Source organism: Marmota marmota, unplaced genomic scaffold (genome assembly GCF_001458135.2).
Source record: "Marmota marmota marmota unplaced genomic scaffold, marMar, whole genome shotgun sequence".
NCBI lineage: Eukaryota > Metazoa > Chordata > Mammalia > Rodentia > Sciuridae > Marmota > Marmota marmota.
In genome coordinates, this window is record NW_025999842.1 from 51,549,043 (window position 1) to 51,572,580 (window position 23,538).

A 23,538-nucleotide genomic window follows, 5' to 3' on the forward strand; every position below is an offset into this window, starting at 1 on the left:
CAATCAACTCTCACAAGCCAGTCTGAACCAGCAGGAGCTCACCACTGCCTCATGCCCACAGATTTTCTTAAATGTTGCCTGGCTATAATGCATAACTATAGGCACAAGAGCAGCCTGCAACACCTTTTTCCTGTGGTAACATGTCATTAGAGACCCCATGAAATAAAGTCTTAAACAAATGATTTACCAGGAAAAGCCAACATCATTAAAAAAGGAATGACAATTTTTTAAATCTGCATGGGATTGAAATTATAATGAGAATTCTGTTTGATGGAATATAAATTCACTATTGAACTCTGGATGAAAACAACCTGTGAAAATGCGTTTTTGTTTTAGAATCTCTCTCTCTCTCTCTCTCTCTCTCTCTCTCTCTAATTCTGGGGATTGAATCCAGGGGAACTTTACCACTGAGCTACACCCCAGCCCCTTTTTTAGTTTTTATTTTGGGACAGGGTCTCAAAAGTTGCTGAGGCTGTCCTTAAACTTGTGATCCTCCTGCCTCAGCCTCCCCAGAGGCTAGGATTACAGGTGTATGCCACCATGCCTGGGCTTCTTTTAGAGTTTTATTGATGAGTTAAATAATATTTACTCTATATTGTCTGGGCCTCAGTATTAGCAAAAATATCAGTTTAATATGTAGCCACAAAAATCACAAAATGAAGACTTGAAGGACCCCAAGTGGAATTTATTTTTTCTCCCCAGTACTGGGGAACCAACCAAGACATCAAACGTGCTAGGCAGGTGCTCTACCACTGACCTACACCCCTAGCACTTAAGTAAAAAAAAAAAAAAAATTGCCTTGTCTCTCTTCTTGAAATTCTGAAATTCTACTACATAAGGTGCTATTCTTTGATTTATTTTTTTTTTTAACTTTTTGGGCTTCAAAGTCCCTACAAAAGTGAGAAGTCTCCAAGTATAATTGCCATTTTAATTCATTATTACACAACACTTCTACTATAATTGAGAATAAAAATTATCAGAAATAGTATTCATGGGCCCAAATAGATAAGAGCAAGAGTTCTGGCCAGGGAATTAGAAATTTGCATGAATAAGTTATCTGTTTCATATTATTTTATTTAGGCCAAATCTAGCAAGCTACTTCTCCTTAGGTATTCACAATGCCTAAAGTTTTATTTTGGAGTCATGTGTTTATGCTAACATCAATGGAGTATTTAATATTTATTGATAAAAAACCTATAGGGACTAGAGATTTAGACACAAAAGATGGTTTGCTTTACTCACAGCTTTCTCAAAAATGTAACTGAAAAATAACATTACTGATGTTTTGCTAAAGCAAAGTACCAAAACTCAGTTATCAAAATGATTATTTTCTGAAAAGCAGTTGCCTGAGGAGGCTCTGTGGTATTTCTAACAGGGTGTTTAGAGCCTTCATCATTCTCTGTGCTGAGGGATCTTTGATATTTGAGGAGATTCAATATTACTGGTGATAGCCAACCTCACACGCAGCCAACTCTGAACAGCGTGGGTGCATGTGAACCTGAGGGCTGGCTGCTGGAAAAGACAAGGCCAAGCTCCCAGGACAGGGATATGTGCCTCCTGGACGCACTCTGAGGAGTAAATCCAGTGTGCTGACACGCATCAAAGCCTCTAGCGCCGTTTTGGCATGAACAGTTACTAAAAAAGCCTTCCTTGAATTCTCTATAAACCTAAATATATGAAACAAGACCTCTGTAAAAGATCTTAAGGTTGAGAACATATCATATAATAGGCATGAGACTGAAGCAACAAATGGGGCAGATGTGACAAGAGAGTCTTTGATGTCAATAGAAAAGCAAACTGGAAAATATTCATTCATCCTTCAGAACCTCAAATCCACCCACACTGGAAATTATCACTAACGTACTCTTGCCCAGGAATAACACGTACTCTGACTTGTGAAGATTGACTTGTTCTTTTATTCTTATAATAGAAAGAGGTCAAGGGGCAAAGAGAGGACAACTTACAGTTCTATGAAAATCGGGCTGCAATACCTGACTACATTAACTGGGCAAAAAATGAACTAATTCAGACACTAGCACAGTTGGAAAATATCTTGTTCTGATTTTAAATCACCTAGAAAATTATTATCCTCTAATATGTTTCATCCCTATCAGGAGAGCCACCTGGATTTGAAATATCTCATCTCCATTCTGAGGGATTGCACCATCTCCACTTAGTTGTATGGTGTGGCTTGCAATAAAATCTGCATTTATCTCAGTAATCAAATGTAACATTATGGGAGAACCTCCTGTACTTTTCTAAATATTAGTATCTTTCTGATCAACTATGGTAATAATTACTGCAAAATACAGGATAAATATCCACCGGTGGAAATCTGTAGATGTAACTGTAGGGAATTTATAGTGGGGAGGACTTAGGGCAGTCCCCTTTGCAGTGAGTCGAGGGAGACTGTCAACATGGTTGAGCTCTACAGTGTGGCCAACATGGAAGTCAGTGATAGGGATAGGCCTAGAGAAGAAACTAGCAGCAGTTCCCTCAAGGGATTCAACTCAGTTTATTATATATTTAGAGGCCTGAAGCCAAAGTCCTTAGTTTCTGACTCAGGTTGATAAGAGAAAAAGAGAGAGATGGGTAGAGGCCCCGTGCTTCAAGAAAGTTACCTCTATGTCTTGAACAGTGCCCCACGGGTAGATAGTCCCTGTTTTCTTTTAAATAAACTTTTTGGGATGCCTTTTATTTATATGTGATTAGGGAAAGTTTTCTTTTCCTCATCTGAATCTTTTATTGTGATCCCAATGCTATGGAGTAGTCTTCAGTTGTTTTGATGTAATAAATGGTTACTGAAAAAACAAATGTAACATGATTGCATCTACTTTGTGATAACTTCCTTTTTTGAGTTCCATAAAATATTGGTCATTGCTTTGAAAGAAAATAAGAAGACTTTTTGCTTTCCCAATGGGGTAAAAAACTAACCACCTCCCTAGATGTCCTAAACCCTGCAACCTGAGAATATGTTAGTTTACATGGGAAAAGAGATTTTGCAGATGTGATCAAAGTTAAGGATGTTAAGATGAAGAGAATGGTCTGTATTATCTAGCTGACCTTAGCCTAATCACATGAGTCCTTAAAAGCAGAGAACATTTCCCAACTAAGATCACAATCAAAGAGAGATACCTATACAACAGAAGAGTCAGGCAGGTATGACTGGAGGGGCCAACTCACTGTTTCTGGCTTTGAAGACAGAGGTAGGGGCCATGAGTCAGGCAATATGAGCAGATCCTAGAAACTGGAGATGGCAAGGAAACAGATTCTCCCCTAGGAGTTCTAGAAGGATCACAGTCCTACCAACATCTAAATTTTGATTAGTGAAACCTTCTGACCTATAAAACTGAGAGTAAATGTGTGTTGTTTTAAGTCATGAAATTTGTGTAAATTTGTTATGGAAGCAATGGAAAACAAATGTAACTAGTATCAAGTGTATTCCCCATGACTTTGTTTATATGTCGTGCGTGTGTATGTTACTGAGGACTGAACCCAGGGCCTCATACACTCATACACACATACAAGTGCTCTATTGCCGAGTTACCTTGCATGCCTTTCATACACATGCTTACCTTTTCTTTCAATACCAAATAAGAACATACTCTTTTAAAGACATCTCATAGCAATTAAACTCAACACATGTAGTATCTATGGTGCATGTAATCAGTTGAATTAGCAATAAAACAAACAGCTTATGATCAATTCATATATGCTCAGGCAATGATAACTGCATTATATCTGCCATCTCACTGACATAGGATTACACAATGCACTCCAATTTCAGAAATCTAAAGTGTGAACAAATAGACTCTATGAAAAATGGAAGATACGGACTGGCTTCCTAGTGGAGCACCCCAGCACTTCCTACAACTATGCTCACTGGCTATGTGTGCCTGGGCCTTCAAAACCATGGTCTCATTAAGTTGCAGGGCTGACCTTGAGCTTGCATTCCTCCTGTGTCAGCCTCCTGAGTCATTGGGACTACAGACATGTACCACTGCACCTGGCTTCAAGAATCAGCTTCTCTACAAAACCCTTATAAACCATGCAGTACTTGACATTCTCCTCTGGCACAGTGTGCCACATGTCTGATGAATTTCTGAATTTTCTGACCCATCTCTGAATCATATTAGATAGTCCCTGGTAATGATCCTGAAAATCTTCCAAGGCTTTGAATTATCTCTCAACTCTGTGGTGTTCACCCCAGTATTGGCAATTCCCTGATGCATTTCACTTGATCTGAAATAACCTCCCCTTCCATGTAAACTGTCCAAGTCCTACTCATCTTTCAAAGGTCAACTCAAGATTTCTACCTCACCCAAGAAATTAACAACCACTCCAGCTCATGCTGTATGCCCTGTCAGAATTTCTTTTTAATATTTTTTAGGTGTTGATGGACCTTTATTTTATTCATTTATTGATATGCGGTGCTTAGAATGGAACCCAGTGTCTCACACATGTGAGGCAAGCAATCTACTACCGAGCCACAACTCCAGCCCCCCACTGTCAGAATTTTTAATGTGAACAATTGTATTTGTTATGTACTATATCTGTATTTATCTAGTCTTTGTGTATAATTAATGGTTTTTCTTCCAACAAAATTTCAAGTTCTTTAAAATAAGATCTTTATTATACATGCTGTGTAGCCTTGGGCAAATCAGTCTCAAAGAGCTTTAATTTCCTCATTTGTAAAATGGAGGAAAATGTAGGAGAAGGGCTCAATTAAAGTGCCTTGCACATAGTAAATTCTCATTAAATGTTCATTATTTATATAATTTTAGTTTATGAGCTTCTATCCCATCCATCCCTTGCCACTCTATCCATATATATACATAAAGGCTACTCGTTACATTAATTATTTCAACCCTAAACTAGTACAGTTCTGATCTTTGAGATGGTTTGTTGCTCACCACAATGACCACAACTAATGATACATTATCCAGTTGACAGACACTCCCACCAGCTGGTGCCTTGTTAGTGAGATACTGAAGGAAAACATTGTCATCGTTTGATTTCCAGCTTTGTATTTTCCACATACAATAGCACCTGCCTCCTTAAGGGTTTTGAGAGGTTCAGATGAGATAAATCATGTGAAAGTGTTTTATATGATTATAAAATATTAATATATGCATGGCTATTACTCCAATGTCTTCATTTACAACTTCATTTTAATTCAGTTGCTTTCCAAAACAAAATAAAAGAGGGTACAACCCATTATCTAAGGTCATTCGTTTAATCATTCATTCCTTTTGTTGATAAATATTTACTGATCCCCTATTACTGGTAGAATAACTATGCTAGTCACAAGGGGAGATACAAAGACTTCAATACATGTCCCCTCAAAAGCTTTCGTATTATCCTTTTTTCCTTCTCACCTCTCACGTTAAGCCATCCTGTTTACCAACTGAGCATTTTATGTCTGAATGTGAGACAGGATGGGGTGGGGAAAGAAGCTGAGTAGGTGACACTACAGGACTCATGTGTATGATCAGCCCTGTTGTGCCATGTGAACCACAAGGAATGTATTTATAGTGTAGTCAATCTTCTAGAGATGAAAAGTCTCAGCCCCAGAAAGCAATGCCAAATTATGAAAAATACGGAGGCAGAAGAAAGCCACCAAAGGGTATTCTTAAAAAAAAAAAAAGTATAGCTCTGACCACATATGACTCATAGTAAAATGGTCCTTGGTGATTCACTGCTACCTATTTTTCTTTAAGCATGATAATTATCTTTACTACTTAAATTAAGCTTTTTTTATTTCCAAAAACAATTTTTTAAAATGCTTGAGGCTTTGTTTGATTTTTATTCCATTGTTTAATGTAAATAAGATTAAATACTTTGAGTCTTTCATGTATGACATGAGAATTGGTTACCTTTTTGTAATACAGGATGTCTTCTGATTTTCCATTCTAGGTCACTTTTTGAAAGAATAAAAAGATTTTGTAAAGTTCATGCTAGCTATCATACAGAATTTTTAAAGATATATTATGACAATGCTATTTCAATATATTTCAAACACTGAGCTCCTAAAGATAAGCAAAGGAAGAAAGAGGCAGGAGGGTAAAATCTTTGAGATATTTTCACTGCCTTTATTTAACAAGTGTTAACCAATTTCAAAACTAGTATGAATTTCACAGTAAATAAGTTTTGACATGTGCATGATTATGCTTATATTTTAAATGAAAATGACCTGGCCTTGGACTGAGAATCTCCTGAACTACTAAACCACTTAAGCTAATCTCACTATTACATTTGTTCTTAAATGAGTCAATTCATCTCATAGGTAATGGATGAAACTGAACTCTCCATTAAATAATTGAGTGTATGTTCTAAATTCCTGATAATTTCTGAATACAGAAATAACATACTCTAAAAATGAGCAAAAGCATGTCCTCCAAACACCAGATGTCCCCTGAGCATGTTTCTTGCTCTCTTTTGTAATTCTATGCATCAGCATGGTACTTGACACATAAAGTTTTCTATTCCTTTTGAATTACAATGCAATTCAAAAGTTTGTACCTGCCAAACTTGCAGAAATTTGTGATTGTACATGTGCATTTTAAGTGGGGAGAGAACTATGTCAAGAATTTTATTATTTAACTAATTGGCATTGTTTAACCAAGTGACTGACTTCTGGTGTTTGTGTGTATGTGTGTTTAACCACTCTTTCATTTATGAAATAGGGATCTGTTCTTTATAAATAACTAATTTTCTTTGTACCTATCAACATAGAAAAGGATACTTAATCAGAACATTGTATGATGTAATAAACTCATTAAAAAGCTAATGATTGAGTATATAAAGTGCTAAAATAATCCCAGCAGCTTGGGATGCTGCAGCAGGAGGATGTTGAATTCAAAAAGCCAGCCTCAGCAACTTGGTGAGACTCTAAGCAATCTAATAAGACCCTGTCTCTAAATAAAAAATATTTTTAAAAAGGGCTAGGGATGTGGCTCCATGGTTAAGTGCAGTTGGGTTCCATCCCCAGAAACACTGCCTCCCCCTGCCAAAAAAGCACTAAAATGATAATTAGTCATAATTTTGTAAAATTTTAGAAAACATCCCTTCACATTGTCTATGTATCTGGAAGCTTTGTTCATTTGTGTTTTGCAGGGCTGTGGATCATAATGCAGGGCCTTGTACCTGCCAGGCACACACTACCACTGGATCTCAAACTCAGAACACTATCATGTTGTGAGAGTTCATTTCAGATTTTAGACTAATTATTATTTCAATTCTTTTGGTTTTTTATTCGATCTTTATTAAAGAACTCTTGTGAGAAAACAGTTGAGTAATCTACTATTAATGAGAAATATTCATTTCAGGGGCTGGGGTTGTGGCTCAGCGGTAGAGTGCTCGCCTAGCACATGTGAGGTGTTGGGTTTGATGCTCAGCACCACATAAAAATGAAATAAAGATATTATGTCCACCTACAACTTAAATAAATACTTTTTTTAAAAAAAATATTCATTTTAATATAAAATGTTGTCAAGGGGGCTGGGGCTGTAGCTCAGTGGTAGAATGCTTGATTCACAGGTGTGAGGCCCTGAGTTCGATCCTCAGCACCACATAAAACTAAATGATAAAGATAGTGTGTCCATCTACAACTAAAAATATATATATATTTTTTAAAAGTTGTCAAATATCTTCTATCATTTAGCCATTGAATGGGTGAGTTTGGAAGCATTACTGATCCTACTTTTCAGGTAATATAACCAAGCAAGAGGACCTGGTAATAAAAAAGACATAAATTAGTTCAGTATATACACAGGGTCATTGTGTACTATGGCTAAAAGGAATTAGATATGTACAAAATTTGAACAGGTACAATAGTAGTTCTATCAGTGAGCACTATCACTGTTATGTAATTAGCCACTAGATTGCTTATATTCATATTTATGTGTTGTTAATAAGCATATATTAGCACTTAAGAAATATCGTACCAAATATTGTTCAAAGCATATTACATATAACTCTTTAAATCCTCCTAACAAGTTTTGAGATGAGTATTTTCATTATTCCCATTCTACTGATAAGGAGGCTGGAGAAGTCAAAACCAAGGTCCATATAGTTAGTATGGGAAGGACCTCAGCATTCTAGGTTTTTAGCTTCCAAAGAGCAAGGATTGTTTTCAATAATCATATACTCTTGCCATAACAAACCTAACACATTGTGTTTGGAGACCTTTACTAAATGTTTGCTGAGTAGGATTAGGACTATTGAAATATTTGGGTCAGCATATTTCAGTGAGTCTTCTTTTGCAAGCCATACCAGTCAGCGGCTGCCTCCAAAGTAAACTAAAGCCACTGCCTTTAATTGATGTTTATGGAGGCAATCAGAACTTTATTGAACTAAACAAAGTGCAAATATCATCACACCTGGCTCTACAACTTAGAAGCTGGGTAATCTTGGATTGTCAGCAAGCTCTCTGAACCTTGGTTTCCTCATCAGTAAAATAGGGATATTTAAAAGAAAGAAGTTGTGAGCATTGGAGATCATGTAATAAAACACTGCAATAAATAATAGAGTCACATGGCTAATAATAATGCTAGTAGTTATTATGATACTCATTAGCACCAAAGCACACCTCTAGGTGCTTTGGAAGAATTGGGAATGGAACCTAGCTCTTTGGCTCTCTAAATCAGTCTGTTCAGATGTTCATGGTTATTCTTTTCTATCATAATTTGGATAAATTAAATAATTTGTCCATTCATCTAATGGTGCCATTGTATTTTCAAGGTACACCTTTTTTATATTCTGTTCTTAAAGCTTTATTGTGAAACTAATTTTTATGATGCTGCAGAAGAACAAAGCAATTTGGTCTTTCTGATTAAGGAACTCTACTAACATGACATAGGGATTAAATTCACTCTGGAAAGCAGATGTTATTGTATCAAAACCACAAAATGTTATCAGGGCGGTTCCCTCAGAATACACTTACTGGCAAAAACTTATGACATTTTACTATCACAAAATTTAACACTTTTCACTTCTGAGAGTTCATGGTAGAAAATTTAGAAAATATAAAGGGAAAAAAAGAGTAAAATATAAGTCTCCAGAATACCATCATTGAGAAAAGCACAGGCCTCAGGAAAAATAAGGAAATCATCTCAAAGCATCTGCATCATTTGTAATTTGAATTTAATTTTTAATTTTTACAGTAAACATTTCTCATATCATTAAATATTCTTGTATAATATCGCCTTAAGAGCCTGTTTGGAATCCTATTATAGGGACATGCAATAACTTAATTAGGTGAACACATGGTTTTTATAAATTTTTTACTATTATAAGCAACATTGCTATGAAGCTTCCTGTGCACAGATATAGTTAAATAGCTTAGGAAAATCTTTGGAAGTAAAATCACTTGGTCAAATATTCTTATGCTTGCCAGAGTATTTCTGTCAGTGAACTAACTTCCCAACAACATATAGTATTATTAAAAACAATCTTTGTCTATTTGTTATTTTTTTTCTTTAAATAATTTCAAGTCAATGGAGTAAAGAATTATTCAATCAATAGTGTTATGACAACACATTTTTAAAATACTACATTTCTTTGGTTATCAAAGACATCAAAATTTTTAAATGTTTTTGTCTTTCTTTTTTGTCACTTGCCTATTTATGTACTTCATCACCTTTATATTGGTCATTTATTAATTTTTTTCTGGACTTATTATGTAGCACTCCTTTATTTTATATATGTGTATTTTTTATGTCTTTCTTCTTTTTGTTTCTATTTTTGATGTTTTTACCAAAAAAAAAGCCTCAATGTTGTAGTTTTATGGAATTCAATTTGTTACTTTTGATACCAACTTAGAAAGTATCACCCAAAGACTGTAATAAAACATATTAACAGTTAACCTCAATCTTAAAAGATTTTGGTTTTAACATTGAAGAACATAGTATCTCTGGGATCTCTTGTGCTTAGTAGACAAGTGCTCTACCACTGAGTTGCATCTCCAGCCCAGCTTTCTCAATGTCTTTAATTCTAATATAGTCATTTAGATAAGAGAGGCATGAAAACCTGGTGTTAGACTCATCCGTCATTAGTCACAAAGTTTTGTTGACTTTCCCCACAATATTTTTGACATATGTGATTCAGCTTCAAAATAATGCTATATTAAAATAGTGCAGTTTGTGCACAAACAATACTTTAAAAGGTTTTTTTTGTTGTTGTTGTTGTTTTTTGCAGTTGTGTATAGACAGCATGCCTTTATTTTATTTGTTTATTTTATGCAGTGCTGAGGAACGAATCCAGTCTTCATACATGCTAGGGAAGCTCTCTGCCTTTGAGCTACAGCCCCAGCCCAGCAAATAATAATTTTTAAAATCAAGGTGCAGATTAACATTCTCTCACTTAAAGAGATCTTCTCCATTTTCTCCAGAACTCAGCATCCTTTCAATGAGAACTGAGAGCAGACTATCCCTTGATATATATTGCTTTTTATTGTTGAGGTATATGTGTGTGTGTGTGTGTGTGCATGTGTGTGTGTGTGTGTCCAATCTCCCTATGGCAGATTGCAAACACTCTATGAACCCAGGGTCCCCCAAAGACAATATATCATCCACACGTGTCCTTTGAGGGCTATCTATAATCCTGTAACTCTATGATTTTGTTTTGTTTTCCCCAAGACTGTGCTCCCTATTTAATTGCAATCATAATTTCACTGTACTCTAGCATTGGTCTTTAATTATTGTAACACTTGTTTTATTTAAAATATTTTAGCTTTTGTAATTGAGTAACACTGCATCATTTTGGTGTAAATCATATTAGAAATTTTACTGTGGAAATATTTTTAAAAGACTTCTTGTGGGAATGAGAGGGGGATTGTGGGAAAAGATGAGATCACAGAATCTCCCTTCCAAACATTAAAACTAAAAAAAGCGAATGAATTTGGACTATAAAATTAGAAAACATGAGAACTACCATACATTTTATACACTGATATGCTCTTTTTTTGATAGTGATTCTTAGAGCACTGGATTGTATCAAACAGCCCATCATGGTCATTTGGAATTCCTTTAAGTGCATTGTGAATTCTGTGAGTCTGCCAGGAGTCCTCAATCAGTAAAATTTGCAAAAGTAGATCCAAATAAGGCTGAAGTTCATAAGTATATGAATAGGCAACCTGCCATTGAAGTTCACTGAGGACAACAGAGGAGAACTGAAGATTCTCCCAGGAGCTGAACTGAAGTAACTTAATGGTCTCCTCTGAGTTACTGCAGCCTTCAATAATTTTCTTCACATAACTTACTCTCACAAATAAAATATCTGCCACATTTTGCTGAATTGGCATTCTAGGTTATAATAAAGTAGGGTCACAAAAGGATTGGGCGGGGGGATTACCATTGATTAAAGATTGTATTTTGTATGTTTTGTTTTGTTTTTTTGGTAGAATTTGTTAGGTTTTGCTTCTGCTGGATCCCAGTTAACTAACTGTGTACATTATCAGAATTCACAACAATAAGTACTATTATACCAAGATGCCTGGCTGATTTTTAGTCAGTCTCAATTTTATTTCAAAGCAAAATGGTCCTAGTTCTTTTTCCATTCCCAAATTATTGTTACATATGGAGTTTGATTAAGATGCAAACTTAAAGTACCTTTTTAGAGTAAACTTTTGTTTAGGAATTCCAACAAATTCTTAATGTCATATTTAAAGGAGAATTGCTAGCTTTTGAATGTATGTAATATTTTGGAAGCTGTCTAAAAACAAAATATTCCTGCAAACAGATATAGCCCATCCTTTACTGTTTAAATATTTTGCTGTTTTGTTTTATAGAAATTATTTTTGCTGAATTCTCAAATAGAATTTAAGAAGAAAAAGAATTAGAAAAAAATGTGACTTGGAAGGGAAAGAAAGATTTTGATGGGGCATATTATGACATTACTACAGAATATAATAAGATAATATTCTTATAATAAGAAGAATATTATTCCCCAGGCATAATTAGTAGGGGGCTGAAAATGTTGTAGAGTAGGCTCTGTAAGGGTATCTACTGGTTGCTGTGGAAAAGTCAAAGGAACTTCCTTAAGAGTAGAAGCAACAGCCAGGTGTGGTTGCACATACCTGTAATCACAGCAGTTTGGGAGGCTGAGGCAGGAGGATCTTGGGTTCAAAGCCCACTTCAGCAAAAGGAAGGTGCTAAGTAACTCGGTGAAGCTCTGTCTCTAAATAAAATACAAAATAGGGCTGGGGATGTGGCTCAGTGACCAAGTGCCCCGAGATCAATCCCAAGTACCAAAAGAGAGAGAGAAGAAGAAGAAGGAGAAGGAGAAGCAGCAGCAATAGAAATTAACTAAGACCCTGGATGAAGCAGAAAGCTGTCAATACCCACCATCTTCCAGGGCTTGTGCTGTCTTGGGTGTGAGCTAAAGCAGGGAGATGAGACCCACTCCAGCTAAATGGGGCAGACTGCAGGACAGAACACTCACACCCTCAGGGAGGACTGCACCCACCGGATTAAGCTCCCTCTCCTTCAATTCCTTCATCTTGTCGATATACCACAAAGCGAAAAAAGTGGATTGAAAAACTAAAACTGTCTTCAACTGTTAGCACAGAGAGGAAAGACCAGCTAGGTCTCAGAGTTAAGTGGGGAGAGAGTCAGGAGAACACAGTTTTATAGTGTTATTGAAGTTAGAGTGTTTGAACTAAGATAAATCAAACAGAAACAAGAGGGAAAGACTAAATTTACCACTAAGACCATTTTTAAAAAATAAATTTTTAGCTGTTGATGGTTGTTTATTTTATCTATTTATTTATATGTGGTGCTGAGAATCAAACCCAGTGCCTCACACATGTGAGGCAAGGACTCTACCACTGAGCCACAACCCTAGTGCATTGAAACCATTTGTAAACCTACAGTTCTATGGTGTTGTGTTCACCTTGCTATGCAGCCATCACCACTATCCATCTGCAGAACTTTTTCATTGTCCCCAATGCAAACTCTGCATCCATTAGACAGTAACTCCCCAGTCCTCTCCCCTCTCTTCCTCTCCATCTCCTAGTAACCACTATTCTTTTTGTCTCTATGAATTTAACTGTCCCAGATTATTTATATAAATGGAAACACCTTTTTAAAAGTGTGTGTGTGTGGTGCTAGGGATTGAACCCAGGACCTTGTGCATGCAAGGCAAGAACTCTACCAACTGAGCTATATCCCCAGCTCCTATAAATGGAATCATACAATATGTTTTATCTTTTTATGTGTGCTCATTTCACTTAGCATAATGCTTTCAGGGTTTATCCATGATGTAACATGTATCAATTTCATTTCTTTTTAGATCTGAATAATATTCCATTGTATGTATATTCCATATTGTGTTTGTCCATTTATCTGTTAATAGACTTTGGCTTGTTTCTAGTTTTTGGTTCTTGTCAATAATGCAGCTCATTAACATTGATGTACACATATCTGTCTGAGTTCCTGCTTTCCATATGTAGAAGTAGAATTGCTGGGTCTTATAGAATTCTATTCACTTTTTTTTTCCCTTGAGGAACTGCCGTACTGTTTTCCAAAGTGGCTACACCATTTTATTTCTCCACTTCAGTGCTAATACCTCTTTCTTTATTTTCCTATTTATAATAGTCATTATAATGATTGTGAAGTGATATGTTGTGGCTTCGATTTGCCTCATTCTAATGATTAGTGATATTGAGCATCTTTTCTTGAGTCTTTTGGCTTTTTCTTAGAGAAATGTCTATTCAAGCCTTTTGCCCATCATTTTTTAAGTAAAAAAAGATATTTAGAAATATATATGTTTTAAATAGCATGAAACCAGACATATCCATGGGGTGCCATGTGATATTTCAATAAATGTATACTTTGTGTAGTATACAAATTAGGATAACATATATCTTCTTTGTGGTGAAAACATTCAAGAATTTTTTTGCTTTTTTGAAAATATAAATTATCATTATTTATAGATCACACTGAACAATAGAACACCAGAACTTTCAATCTATAACCCATTGATCAGACTTTTCTATTCTCTACTCTGTCTATACTCTCCCAACCTCTGATAACACTAATCTGAACTTTTTAGATCTTCATATGGGTGAGATCATACAGTATTTGTCTTTCTGTGCTTGGCTTATTTCACTTTGCATCATGTCCTTCAGTTCCATGTGCTGTCACTAAAGATAGGATTTCATCCTTTTTAATGGCAGAATAGGATTCCATTGTATACACATCACATTTTCTTTATTTGTTCATTGTTGATGGACACTTAAGTTTTTTCCTTTCTTGGCTATTGTGAGTAATCTTGTAGCAAACTTAAAGAGTACAGATGTCTCTTTGACATACTGATTTTGTTCTTTTTGATATATATACCCCATAAGTGGAATTTATGGATCATATGCTAATTCTATTTTCAGTTTTAAAGGAACTTCCATATTATTTTCCATATGGCTATGGTCACTTGCATTTAACCAACAGTGTGCAAGCGTTTCTTATTCCCCACATCTTCATCAGCCCTGGTTATCTTTTGTCTTATTAATAACATAGTAGCCATTCTAACTGGAATGAGATGATATATCATTGTAGTTTTGATTTGCGTTTCCCTGATGATTAGTGATGTTGAGCACTTTTTTCATACATAGGTTGACCATTTTTATGTCTTCCTTTGAGAAATGTCTATTGCTGCCTATTGCTTATTTTTAAAAATTGAATTATTTTGATTTTATTATGGAGTTGAGTTCTTCCTAGATTTTAGATATCAAACCCTTGTTAAATGTATGGTGTGTTAGTTAGCTTTTCATTACTGTGACAAAATACCTGAGATAGTCAATTTTTAAAGAGGAAAGGTTTATTTTGGCTCACAATTTCAGAGATATCAGTACATGGTTCCTTGGCCCCATTATTTTGGACCTGTGGACTGACCCTGTTTTGAATGTGGGTCAGTCTTCCCATTGCTCCCACTCATCACTTCCTGAAGGTTACTGTAGACTGGTACAAAAGCTGCTTTTTCTTTTTTAAACATCTAGAGGCACCTGTTCATGATTAGACCCATGTGATAAAGAAAGTTTCTCACCTCATGGTGGTAAGGAAGCAAAGAGAGGGAGAAAGGAATTTAGAGTCCCAATATCCTCTTTGAGTACATGCCACTATTGAACTAACTTCCTCCCACAAAGTCCCACCTCTTTTTTTTTTTTTTTTTAAATTTATTTCTTACATACATACATGACAATAGTGGAATGCATTACATTCATAATTATCCATTCACAGCACAATTTTTTGTAACTCTGTATGTAAAGTATGTTTATGCCAAATTATGCTTTTGTTTGTAAAATCTGTCCTATTTTATTGATATAGTTTTTTTTTTTTAATTTTTTATTGTGGGTTGTTCAAAACGTTACAAATTTCTTGGCATATCATATTTGACACTTTGATTCAAGTGGGTTATGAACTCCCACCTTCACCCCATACACAGATTGCAGAATCACATCAGTTACACATCCATTGATTTACAAATTGCCCACCTCTTAACAACTCCACTACTTCCCAATAGTGCCTCAGGCTGGTACCAAGCCTTTAACATGTTGAACTTTGGGAGACTTATTAGATCCAAATGCAGCAAATAGTTTGCAGATTTTTTTTTCCATTCTGTCTCTTCACTCTGTTGTTTATTTCCTTTGCTATACAGAAGTTTTTTAGTTTGATGTAATCCCATTGGTCTATTTTTGCTTTTGTTTCCTGTGCTTTGGAGGTAGATCCAAAATCCTGGAGAAGTTCGCCTATGCTTTCTTCTAACTTCATAGCTTCAGGACCTATATTTAAGTCTTTAATCCATTTTGAGTTAGTTTATGTATATGGTGAGAGACAAGCATCTAACATCATTCTTCTGTGTGTGGATACCCAATTTTTTCACGGTCATTTATTGAGGAGACTGTTCTTTATCCTACGTGTGTTTTTAGCTTTTTTTTTTTTTTTTTGCCAACAATCAGTTGTCGATAGATGAATGGGTTTGCTTTTAGGCTCTCTGTTCTATTCCATTGGCCTGTGTGTCTGTTTTTATGCCAATACAATGCTGTTTTGATTACTGTAGTTTTGTAGGATATTTTGAAGTCACTTACTGAATTGCCTCCTACTTTTTTCTTTTCACTCAAGATTGCATTTCTTTGCCTGTGCTTCAAATTAGATTTTTTGTTGTTGTAGTCTAGTTCTTTTTTTAAATGTATTTTAGATGTTAACCCCTCTTGAGATGGAAGATTTACAAATGTTTTCTCCATTCTGTTACCTTTTCATTCTGATTGCATTGTTTGATGCACAGAAGTTTTCGATATCAATGAAGTCTAATCTATCTATAAATTTTTTTTTATTCTGTGCTTTGGTTGTCATATCTCAAAATCATTTCCAGTTTTAATGTCATGAAAATTTTCTGCTAGGTTTTCTCCTAACAGTTTAATAGTTTCAACTCTTCCATCCATGTTCAGTTAATTTTGTACATAATGTTTAAAAAAGTATACAACTTCACTTTTTTTTTTTTACTGGTAACATCATAGCTTTTTGATAAATAGAGAAACTGTAATGAGACATAAGTGCCCTGATGTTCTCTTGTGACGTAATGACCCAGAGCTGTTGTGGGTCAGTCTTCCCATTGCTCCCACTCATCACTTCCTGAAGGTTATTGTAGACTGGTACAAAAGCTGCTTTTTCTTTTTTAAACATCTAGAGGCACCTGTTCTTTGAAGTGGGTGTCAGCTGCAGATGTAACACCCATCATCACATGACATCTGTTTTTAGTTAGTGGAAAATGCTACAGTACTTTACTTACTTGCCCCCCTGTTTGAAAATCCACAAACTTCAAAATTTCCCACAAGGGATAATTTTTTTTCTCAAATAATTTTTTTCTTTTTCTTATATCTGAAGACATATTTTTCATATTTAAATGTACTGTTTTAAATCTCCACTATTTTAAGTAGAAATAAAGATAATGGCATATTTTAAAATAATATCTTACATGCCCAATAGTTTGCTGAAACATTAAAAATTTATGGCAGACTTGGGACTGGAGTTGTGGCTCAGTGGTAGAGAACTTGCCTAGCATGTGTGAGGCACTGGATTTGATTCTCAGCACTGCATATAAATAAATGAATAAAATAAAGGTCCACCAACATCTAAAAAATATATTTAAAAAATGTATGGCAGATTTTCAATTAGAAAACAAGGTGAATGATCAGTTTAAAAACTACCAACTACCAGATAATGGACACAAAAAAATAAAATATTACAATTCAGTTAAAATGAAAAATATTATTTCTTTAGTAAATTCTATCACAATTTTTCTATTCAGTGGAGATTATATTTTTCTATATAAAAAATCTATCAACAGAGAATATATATCATATTAATCCAAAAATGTTTCCAATTACACCAAGTAATTAATGTCTATTACTGGAGTACTTATTTCTTCTTTCAATTTTGGCTGAAATTATCTGAAATAAGAAACCAACACTCCTAATTAGACTATGGGAAGACCCTGAGAATTCCTTAGTGACCCAATTCTATAAAACCTATATCTCTTGGTCTAAATCTTAATATTCTATTCCTTTTCCTAAATGGTAATGAGCAGGATTGACTACATAAATTTGTGGGGCCTAATTCAAAATGAAAATGCAGGGTTTCTTGTTAAAAGTTGTTGAAAATTTTAAGGTGGCAATAGCAGAACATGCCCTGTGCAATTATATAGTTTTCTTACCCATGAAGCCAGAATTCTGTGGATCTGCTTTTGTGCTCAGAGGTCTCAAGAGCAGATGCTAACTCTCAGATGCTGCCAAGCATTCATTTTCATTTTTGCCTTGACATAACCATCTTGTCTCTTCCCTGTGGGTGGTGGCCCCATTTTCTTGCTGCTGAGCCAACTTTATACTTTCCATGAAGCTATGTCCTACCCAATCCTTGCATGTATCCAGAATCCATTGAAGTTCATTCAATGATAACAAATATTTATTGTCTTGATTTGAATTCCCCCAAAACAGACCCTGAAATAAGAATTTGAGGGTAAATAGTTTGAGAGGTACAAGCTGGCAAAGGAGAAGGGACATGATTCAGAAAGAAAAGGTCGCCAGCAAGAAGTATATTTCTAAGACAACTATCTCAGTCTCAGAATAATTCCATTCCCAGCTCATTCCTTACTCCCATCCCTCTCTACTAAAGGGCAAAGGAATTGTAATATTCATGCATCAAATGATAAGTAACATTGATTAAGGGCTGGTCTGTGTACCATGCCTGATGCATAGGATGGTGCTATGTGGCTTATCCCAAAAGTTTGATGTGTTGGAAGCTTGGTTCTCAGTGTGCTAATGTGGGATAGTATAATACTACGAGGAAAAGCTTCAAAGGAGATCCTTGGTCCATTGGGTGCATACCCTTGAACAAACCTGGCCACTCCCCAGCCTCTTTGGGATCCTGTTGGGCTATGCAATCATTCCTTCTCACACACACTCCCACCATGTGATATCATCTTCCAGTAGTTAATGCAGCAGGGAGACCCTCACCAGAGCTGGTACTATACTATTCAAACTTTCAGCCTCCCAAACTATGAGCTAAAGCAACTTCATTAAGTTACTCAGCCTCAGATATTTTGTTATAGTCATAGAAAACTGATTAATACAGATGGGTGTGCTGTCCTTCAGTTTCCAGAAAACATCCTTGAGCTTGGAAATGCAGACACTAGCTGTTTGAAGTTGGTCAGACTGCACTTAAATGGTACAGACCAAGAGATCAGAAGGAGCACTGAGAGCATCTGCTGTTTGAGTACCTACTTTGTCCAGGCACTATTCTAATTGTTCTAAGTGCTAATAATATTGGCCATTCATATATAAGTTTCATGAAATTTATATTCTGAGAGAGAAAGATAATAAAGAAAACATCTAAAATAACAAAAGATGGTAAGTGATATTTAAAAAAGAAAGCTGGTTATGGAAACCAAGAGGAAAGGAGAGCTAGTTTAGAAAGGGTGGTTGGTGAAAGTATCTTTATAAGGTGATGCTTGAGAGATCTGAGCACATGAAGAAGAGAGAGCCTCAAAGATACCTGAAGGCAGGAAGATCTAGGCAGAGGAAAGAAAAACTGCAAAGGCCCTGATTTAAGAGTGTCCCAGGAAAGAACAAGGAGGCTGCTGTTGCTGGCTGTTATAGAGAGAAAGGGAAAAAGTAACCAGAGGTGAAGTCAGAATATTGGAGTGAGATCCTATGGGACCATATGAACCACAATAAGAACTCGGTATATTGTATTATGGTGTGGCCTTGTTGTGAGATGGAAAGAAAGTGGAGGCTTTTGAGCAGAAAAGTGATTAAATCTGTGGTATTACCAAACAAAATTGGTGGTTGCCATATTGTTTCTGTTCTTTATCCCATAATAGTGATGAGTACCAGATGTCCACAGGCTAAATGCTGCCTAGCTTTTTTTTATGCTATCTATAATCTAACTTCAAGAGCAAAACACCAAAAACAGTCAAGTAAACACATGATCACCCATCCATTCACCCATACACTGAGAAAGTCCACTTCCCTGCCCCCCACTGCCATCTGGGACAAGTTGCTGTGGGGTGGAGGCAACTGGGAGTGAACATAAGGCAGAATGAGAAAGATGAAAATGTGGGGTGAAGAGAAAATTTCTCTCTGCCCAGAGCAAGTCAGTGGATTCAAAGTCAACCCTTTCCAGGAAAGAAAATCATCTTCTGGACTTTGGAGCTAACTGGTTCACTAAGTTAACAGAAGAAAAAGCAGTGCTTTCTTTAAACCTGCTCAGAATCTTCTCTTACCACTAAAATGTGTGCATTCATACATACTCATCATGAAAAAAAAATGTGATCAATAGAAATGTCCTTGTTCTTTAAATTGATTTTTCTATTCAGACCTGCAACCTTCCTGTGCTTTTCCTGGGCTGTGATCTGCCTGGTTTTGTGAACTTGAGCAGACTTTTCTGTTCCATCAAGAATGTAGTCCAGCCTGTCTAGTCCTCAGATAGAGATCCTAATTGAAGATCAAATTGAAGTTCTCTTTGAATGAGACAGCAAGAAGAATTTCTATTTAAAAATTACAGTTATGACACACAGAGATTATGAAGAGTCTTTATCCGTATTAACTATCTACCTTATCCTCATAGACAGGAGGGAAGATAGAGAGAGAGAAAAGTAGGGTAAGAAATTATGATCCATAAAATAACTTCAGCTTGATAATTTTGTAAAGGATAGAATTTATGCTAATAACAATAAAATACTGGCTAGTAGCAAATTTTTCTCATGTTTTTTATTGGTGTATTATTGTTTTACATAATGGTGGGATTTGTTGTTCCATATTCATACATGCACTAATAACACATTTTAAAGGGCAATGATAATCCTTTAATAGAGAGGACTATAGTTTCTAAAACCTGGCTAAACTATTTGTATAAATAACAATCCATCTATGTCACAGGCATTCAGAATTTTTCCTTTTATTTTTATGCTTAAAGATAAAAAATATATTTTTAAAAAGATAAAAAGCTATATTATTTTAATACTATAAAAAGAACTCTGTGTCTTTTCCCTACAAGTTCTAGAAGAAAAAATGAACTCAATGGAGAAATATAATGGAAAAAATCTTCAGATGTACTCTTTATATTCAAACTTCATTAAAAACTCCCTCAGAAAAATTAACTTGCCTCTAAGTTTATATCATCAGTAAATCATTGTCTTTTCACCAAATAGTAGGAGCATCAAATAAGAAACTGTAGATAATGCAAAAATATCAGATTTTGTTTAATAAAGTGCTGAAATTTTCATCTTCAAGTTTCAATCATTAGGCTCACTGTCTCCACAGTCTTGGAACTACAAGCTTGGTTGGGAATAAAAAAAAGGTGAGGATTAGAAAAAAAACCTTGATTTCCTCCTCAAAATAGTGTGGAGGGAGGGAAGAAAGGAAGGAGAGAGAGAGAGAGAGGTGGGGTGGGGAGAGAAAGGTAGGCAATGTGGTCTTTGTTGACTAAACTGTATAATTCTGTAGTATAGGGACCACCATACAGAGCTAATGGTTTTTTGGAACAAGAGAGCCTCATTATTGAAAGATAATTTATCTTGGAAAAAGCTCACCTAACGTAGGGAACAAAATGACACATACAAAGCAAAAGGCTTGATTGCCTTATTTTGAAAAGAGCAACCAAACGTTATAAAAATAAGTTCCCTATCTTATATTTTACAGAATATATGTTAAAATTATACCTATACAGTAATTGCTAGGATAAACAATGAATCAAGTGTTCATTTGTCTGAGGGGGTGGGCTGGTAGGATATGGTACCGTTCACTATCTGTTTGAATTTTGCAAAATGATCCTAATGAGTCATTAAAATTATTCTAGAGCTTTAGTTTCCTAAGTACCCACTTAATACATTGATATAGAAAATTTCCAAGTCTCTTTGAGATGCCTATTATGTTATCATTCTTGTAGAATATTTCTTCTGTGGTTGTTTATTGGAACCATGCCAGGAACTCATTTGTCAATAGTTTTGTCTATAAATTAGAGTAGTTTCCCATCATCACTTTCATTAATTTTGATGAGTTTATTATAAGGTTTTTTTCAGTTTCACTTCAAAATCAATATGCCATGTATTTTATTCATTTTATTAGATGTTCACACCATCTAGATAGTGATTAATAAATGTATAAGCAAAATGTTCATGTGATGGCAATCTATGCTGTGTGATTGAGATCTATGGATGGAGGGGGTCTGATTCATAGAGAAGATATTGTATTTTGATAACTTCAGCATCTCTATTCAACCTTCCTGGCTTTATAGCATCAGACACAAAACCCAGAAGATCTTCCTTTATGTTCTCAATAATTGCCAGTTAAGTCAATTACTAACAATAAGTAAATAAGAAACAAATGCTCAAGTATATAGCATATAAACTATACTAATATATGTAAGTTGATGCATATGTGCTGAGTTGTGAAAAAATTTCAAGACTCAGCTATTGGAAGCTTTTCTACATTGAAATTTGACCTTCAACAAATGTGCTCATGAAACACAATACAAAACTATGCTGAAAATATATGTGCCTATGGAAAAAGACCTGCTTTCTTTTTTATAGTTTGTATCTCTTAGCCTCAGAATCAGTAGTATTTTGTCAAATAAATGCTCCAGTTTTATTATGGCTATTTTTAGCCAATAGATTGTTCATTTTCTCCTCACTCTGAATAATGTAGTCCCTTTAGGGTCCATCTAAATATTTTAATGTAGTAGGAGAGCAGTCTGAAATCTCCTACTCTTCATCTGCAGTAAACATTTACTCATCTGTTTCTCAGAAAGAACTCAGGCTGTTTGAAATGGATCAAACCATTTGTGTGCTAGCCACACATTCAAACCACAGGAGGCAGGAATAAAGAACCAATTTAAGCCAGGCACAGTGGAGCACGCCTGTAATCCCAGCGGCTCTGGAGGCTGAGACAGGAGGATCACAAGTTCAAAGCCAGCCTCAGCAAAAGCGAGGTGCTAAGCAACTTGCAAGACCTGTCTCTAAATAAAATACAAAATAGGGATGGGAGTGGGGCTCAGTGGTTGAGTGCCCCTGAGTTTAATCCCTGGTATCCCCACTCCCATAAAAAGAACCAATTTAAATCCTAGAAATCCCCTCCTAATGGAGCATGATGTGCTGTGACTAAAAGTGATCAGTTATTCTTTTTTTTTTCCATTTTTTATTTGTTTTAATTAGTTACACATGACAGTACAATGATCTTGACATATCATACATTTGAATCAGATGGGATATAATTTCTCATTTTTCTGAGTGTACAGGTTGCAGAATTACATTGGTCATGCAGTCACATTTACAAGATAAACAGTATATTAGAGAACCCACCCTAAGGAGATGCTACTGGTGAGAGCACTACAAGAAGATAACTTAAATGATGAACACAGGCTATCAATTTTTCTGAACATATTTCTATGGACAATATGACCCCATACTGGGAATTTCAAGAAGGATAAAGTGTTTTTACTTATTAAGGGCAGACCATATGCCAGGTTCTTAACATATCCCCAATTTAATTAATTAACCAGGTAAGTCAGCTTTCACTGCCTAGTCTGCAAGAGCTCCTATTCCATCTGAAATTTAGGTGTATCTCTGTATGTATGCATGGATTGAGTAGGATGCCTAGAAAAGGTAAAAACTTTTTCTAAGTTATTTTCTAAATTTTCTGATCACATTTATTGCCTCCCATTTAATTTAAATTACTGCACTAATCATATTTATATATAAATAGAGTTGACTTCTGGCTACCAATTCTGTTTGATTTATTTTTATGTCCATTCCACTACCACCAAGCCATTTTGATTGGTAAAGCTTAGCATGTTTTCATATATACCAAGCAAATCTTCAATGATTGTGATTCCTCCAATTATTTATTAAATATTTTTGCATATTTTACCTCTGACTTTTAGAATTATCTTTATTAAAAATTCTAAAGATATTTTAGTTGTGATTGCATTAAGCTTACATATTACTTATAGAATTAATTTTTTCCTGAGTTTTCCCATCTAGGAATATGAT